The sequence below is a fragment of the Schistocerca americana genome, chromosome 5 (assembly GCF_021461395.2).
Source record: "Schistocerca americana isolate TAMUIC-IGC-003095 chromosome 5, iqSchAmer2.1, whole genome shotgun sequence".
Classification (NCBI taxonomy): domain Eukaryota; kingdom Metazoa; phylum Arthropoda; class Insecta; order Orthoptera; family Acrididae; genus Schistocerca; species Schistocerca americana.
Window position 1 is genome coordinate 515271701 of NC_060123.1, and position 6519 is coordinate 515278219.

A 6519-nucleotide genomic window follows, 5' to 3' on the forward strand; every position below is an offset into this window, starting at 1 on the left:
AGGCAGTGTGTTTCCAGTCATCAACAGTCAAATGTCAGTGTTGGTGGGCCCAAGCATGGAGTAGAGATTTGTGTCATACAGTCATCAAGGGTACATGAGTGGGCCTTTGACTCCGAAAGCCCATATCAATGATGTTTCATTGAATGGTTTGCACACTGACACTTGTTGATGGCCCAGCACTGAAATCCGCAGCAATTTAGGGAAGGGTTGCACTTCTCTCATGTTCTCTTCAGTCGTTGTTGGTCCTGTTCTTGCAGGATCTTTCTCAGGCCGCAGTAATGTTGGAGATTTTATTCACAGTGCACTAGTGAAATGGTCATATAGGAAAATCCCCACTTCGTTACTACCTTGGAGATGATGTGTCCCATTGCTCGTGTGCCGACTATAACACCATATACAAACTCACTTAAATCTTGATAATCTGCCACTGCAGCAACAATAACCAATCTAACAACTGCGCCAGACACTTGTAGTTTTATATAGGCATTGCTGATCACAGTGCTGTATTCTGCCTGTTTACGTACCTCTGTCTTTGAATACGTATGCCTGTACCAGTTTCTTTGGTGCTTCAGTGTAACTCCCTAGTGGGAATCAAGAAGGTGGGATGGCACAGCAGCAACCACTACCAAGTGAAATGGCACTCTGGTGAATTAAAACAGATTCCAATCAGTACAGAAGGCCATAAAGGGCACTGTGAAATAAGGGGTACCTGCAGACCATGTAACGCAGTTACTGAGATCTGGTAATGCAACTGTCTCATACAACCTTCTGGCTCAAGGCCCAATAATCCATTAGCAATCAGCATCCCTTATTTTCCCTTTTGAAACTAAAACCAAAGTTGTTGCACAACACAATGTGAGGAGCTTAATGCTCCTCCCTCATCTAGCAACTGATAAACAATCTACTTCACAATAATCTACATCTTGGGTGGGGACAGGCGTTAAGGGGACTGCTGTCCTGGCACGTGATCCATTAACTGAATATGTATTTGATCTTGGTTATAACACCCAACCAATCCACGAAAACATCAGGAATTTCCTGAGATTTTTGCGGCTTAAGATCATCTCACTGAAATCCATTCCCCACCCCTTCCACTGCATTAACACCACAGATGCAATTATACTCACACATTAGTTCTTCTTCAGACGAAATTTTAATTGGCAATTTTTTCCCAGCATAATACAAAATACATTGTCTCTTTATTATAAAGCCACAACAGCGAAAAATAAAGACCCCTAGGTACCAGAAACACGAGAGGCCAAGACAAATTGAAATTACACATTGATCTGCAGCTTACTAAGCAACTGCAAACTTTCTCCTATTCACAGTAGAGCATTTGTGATTAATTGACTGCAACATTGGGAATTTACAAATGTGCCTACGACTTTGGTACCAGTGATGGTCCATTAAGGAGCAACTTCTCTCTGAATTCAGTAAGCTACAAACCCTCTCCCAATTAACAGCAGTGAAAATAAAAGGAGAGCCAGGGTTCAACCACACAATCTTGTTACAACCTTTGGGCACCCAAATGCCTCATGAATACCATTAGTTGTCCTTAAGATCAGGATGCTAAAACTTACAACTGCTAGCCATGTGCCCCAGTTGATTACAATGGAAACAACTGCCCATGCAAAAAGAACCTTGCCTGTTTCTTTCCACCTCCAGATTCACTGGACTTGCTGATACAGATTCATGGTCTGCTGTATCCCTCTTTCCACTGCTAAAACAATAGCTTCCATGGCCACTGCCAAATGCACAAGATCAATAGAATCCACAGGGTTTCCAGCGAAAACCACCCAGGGGTATGTCTCCAAAAAAATTTTTAGCTGTTTAACCTTCAAAAGTCTCTAACCACAGTGAGACTATTGTCCTGTAGATGACCTCCACATATTGGACAATACATTCATCCTCCCCCCCTCCCCCTCCCCCCCCCCCCCCACACACACACACCTCCCAGAACTCCAAAATAACACTTAATTGAGAGGAAAAATCATTTACAATATAAATAGGCACAAGAATTGGAAGACATCATTTGATGCTGTAATCTATCAGCTAACCGCAGGAACTGCTTCATCTCTACAATAGACTCAATCAACAAAACCTCTGCTCCCCATATTATCCTAGCAATTGGGTTAGAAAGCTTACTGAAGCACCACCACACTCTCAAATCACATTGAACATTTATAAGGTTTTTGGTAAAACTGTTTGAGTTGCTCTTTCATTTGACATATCATTTATAACTGTAAGTTTAATGGAATAAATATTATAAAGTGTTCAAACCTCGATATTCATTTATAAACATCCTGTATATGTAACAATTCATTTTCCCACAATATTTCTGAATGAGGAGGATATATTACTGTAAGCTTTCATTTTTAACATCTCTAGCATTGTGGTTATGGGTCCTCACATAGGTATGAGAAGTCTTATCTTTTCAGAGCCCTCCAAATGTTCCTAACCTCATCAACTTTGAACGAGATTGTAATATTCCACTAGGAGCATCATGACAGATAGCAGGATTACTATTTTTAATGATATTATAAATTCTATAATCTTCCTATGGGTTGCATTTTTTAAACTAATGTTCATTTATGGTGCATGCAGTATCAGCACAGGTATATATAATGTTGCTGTTTTTTGTTGGCTCAGTTTGATTTGAGTAGCTGTTTCTGTATGTTTCTTGTTTAATTATGCTCCAAATAGTTTTTTCCTTGTTCTTGGAATGTTATGTTTTGTGAGCAGGATTTTATTCTTCTAATGATGGGATGGATGATTTTACAATACTGGTGATGATAAAGTTTCAACTCCCGACTACAGCTGGTACTCTGAAATAAGTAGAGCTTTCTCTTCTTAGTGCAAGATAGTTTGATTTCAGGAGTTATCCATCCCTTATCCTTGCTTCTGTTTAATTTTACCACCCTTGTTTATTTTAGTACAAATCAAGACAATGCGCTACACAGCAATAGGCCTATGTTCAAGGAACAGTTAAATTCTTTATCAACATTGCCCAATTTATTAATTTCTCCTAGTGTTCTTCATGCAATTTGTCTCTAAACATTGTAATCCAGTAATTGTTTATGATTCTGCAATACAACACTTTTCATCTATTATCTGTAATTACCTGATCAATGTACAGGGTGCACATAAAGTCCAGGAACACTTTCAATTTATTGCACAAGAAATAAACATTGTATAGATGTCATACATATTGCATTTTGAAGAGAAACTCTGCTTTTTTTTTTTTTTTTTTTTTTACAAACATTTGATATGCGAACCATGAGTGACCTGGCAGATGTCAATATGGTAATCCAATTCTTTCCATACCTGTCCCAGCATGGCACTTTGACTGTGGCAGTTGCTTCCCGTATTCTCTCCCAGAGCTCTGCTACATCATGTGGTAGAGGCAGTACATACATGTGTCCCCACATAAAAAAGTCACATGGAGTGAAATCTGCTGATCGGGGAGACCATTTCATGAAACAGCTATCTCCTTCTGTAGCATGGCCGATCCATCAATGCGGCAGCACCATGTTCAGATACCCATGAACTTCACGATGACAATGGGGTGGAGCCCCAGCCTTCTGAAAGATAAAGTTCACGATACACACAACGCATTGATTTCTTTGGACTCCTTATGAATGTCTCTAGTACGTGCTCCACATTCACTTCACTCACACTGGGATGTCCACTTCTCTTTGCTGGGCACAAGCAACCCATCATAACAAATTTGTTGTGCCAGAGGTAAATCTGTTGAACAGCTGTAGCGCATTTGTTTTTGTCGAGCTCAATGCAGAAAGCTCGCTCTGCACCTGAAATTGCCATGTTTGCGACTAGTGCAGACTATCAGCAAATTACGAAACTAAAAACATGAAAAAAAAAACTTTCAGGGTTTCTCTTCAAAATGACATATGTGTGATATCTGTACAGTGTTGGGTTATTGTGCAATAAATAATTGAAAGTGTTCCTGGACTTAATGTACACCCTGTATTTTGGGATAACATTTGACAGTCATGGTCAGATAAACCACTGACAATTAGTTTCAAAGCTTCTGTAAAGCATTCAACATTGTTGGGTCTAGAAATGGAATGTTAATAGCTGATGAAGAATGTTCTTCAATCCTTGTAGAGATTATAGTGTGGGAAATAATTCAATACTGGATATAAAGAACTTTAGGTGACCTCATCGAATGTATTGTTCAGAACAAGTGAAACTACATTCAGAACAAAACAGAGTACGTCCTTGTTCTCTGGACAACCTTAAGACAAAATTAATTATGACGTGGAAGACAATTCATTTAAAAAAAATCAAGACTAACATTTAAAAATGAATGATTGCAGATTTCCTATGAACAGTGAAAATCTGTCAACTTCAGCAGGCATTTGCAGAAGTTGAAATGGGACACAGCAGGTCTATATTCAGTTAAAAATGTCAATGGCAAATTTAATCTGTTCCTAAATGAATTTTTTACCCTGTTTGAAAATGTATTTCCTAAGAGAACATCAGAAAGTACTAACTTGAGTGACTGCAAGAAACAGTGGATAACTAAGGGAAGCAAAATATCCTGCAAAAGAAAAAAAAAAAAGAAAATTTGAATGATTTATATTTCACTCAGAAATTCCAATAAACCTCGGAATAGGAAGAACTACAAATTATATGTGATTAAAAATTTTAAGGAGATGTTCATCAATCCTGAAACTGATTCAAATAATAAAATACAAACTATGTGGGGAGGGGTATGTTCAGAGGATACAGACAATATCAATGTATGTCATAATAGCAGCATGACAGATGAAGATGAAATACACTGATGGACATAATGTAGGTTCTGGTACTTGGAGGTCAGATTAATGTATTGACATTTACTTTCCTGAGAAAATCTTGGCTTGATGCAGAAATCTTATTCCTTAAGATTTCCTGCTGTCTATTGTAGTTTCTAAAGGAACTCGACGAAGGAAAGCATCTGCATAGTGTCATTATACCCTTACAGTCACTATGATAGAAACATAACATTCATCCTTTGATCACTGTTTAGACTGATATTCAAAATGTCAGTATACATTTACTATTTCAGCTACAGAGCAAATTACAATTTGATTATACATATAACTATTTTACAACAGACTTACACATATATGTGAGACAATTAAAGAAAATATATAATTTATTACCTACAGGTAACCTGTTTCAATTTCTGCTGCAATGGATGAGACACAAGAAAATATTTCAATTCACTTTTCATTTACACAGTGGATATAGCACATTTCTCAAATTATTGCCTTAGCACTGCAAAATCATTCTAATTCTTTTGAGTGGTCTCAAAATATTATTTCAAAAGATCTCTTTGATTTGTTTTGAAAAAAGGTAGTGCTTTTGTATTTTTTAAACGGTTCAGTAATCTGTTGTATAATGAGCACCCGGCTTTAGTAAGGTATTTATTGGCCAGTTGTAGTTGAGTACTGTTGATATGATAGTCATCTTCTTGCGCTGTAATTGTGTAGTTCTCTGTTTAGAGTTGATGTACAGTTTAATTTGAGATACGTGATAGTTTCAAATATATACATATTTTATGTTCTTTGAATTTGGTTTTATAGGACTTTCTTGATGATAGCCTTTCAGAGCATGTGACTACTTTTTTTTGGACATTTTCTTCGTTAAAAATATAGTGCTCCTTATTTCTGAGCTGTTCTTCCAATTTGATTTTCCCAAATCAGAAGTCTATCTATTGTCAATCCCAGAAACTAATTCCCCAACTTGTGTTAGCAATATGCCCTTAATTCTTATATTTGGTTTCTCTTCATTTGTTATTTTCCTTGAAACTTCTTGGCAGATGAAAATTGTGTGCCGGACCGAGACTCGAACTCGGGACCTTTGCCTTTTGCGGGCAAGTGCTCTACCAACTGAGCTACCCAAGCACGACTCACGTCCCGTCCTCACAGCTTTACTTCCGCCAATACCTCGCCTCCTACCTTCCAAACTTTACAGAAGCTCTCCTGCGAACCTTGCAGAACTAGCAATCCTGAAAAAAAGGGTATTGCGGAGACATGGCTTAGCCAGAGCCTGGGGGATGTTTCCAGAATTAGATTTTCATTCTGCAGCGGAGTGTGCGCTGATATGAAACTTCCTGGCAGATTAAAACTGTGTGCCGGACCGAGAGCACTTGCCCGTGAAAGGCAAAGGTCCTGAGTTCGAGTCTTGCAATGCGAAGATGGCTGTATTCAATAAGAGAGACCATAGTGAATGACAGGTAACGACTTACCTTTATGATGCTTTTACTCTCGTGCTCTAACTGATTTCATTTACGAATAGAGAAATCCTTCGCTCGCTAACGATCTTTCCTGACATGCTGCGCAACGTTGCGACCGCATCTAGATTTACTTCATTGTTGAGGACGTCATCGCTTAGTGTATAAGAGGGCCAAACAGTTATTTCAGCCAAATAAAATTGTAGAAAAATCGGTAGTGAATACAGTAGAAGAGATACTGAAGAAGATTCTCCTGTAAGGATTCCTCCGGATCGAAT

The 6519-nt window shown here is 38.2% G+C and overlaps 1 non-coding gene across 1 annotated transcript; it reads right to left on the reverse strand.

Annotated features, from left to right (window-relative positions):
* Nucleotides 1–5838: 5838 nt before the first annotated feature.
* Trnal-caa lies at nucleotides 5839–5913 on the reverse strand. The gene has a single exon. It is a non-coding gene; the product is annotated as a tRNA-Leu (tRNA).
* Nucleotides 5914–6519: the final 606 nt, after the last annotated feature.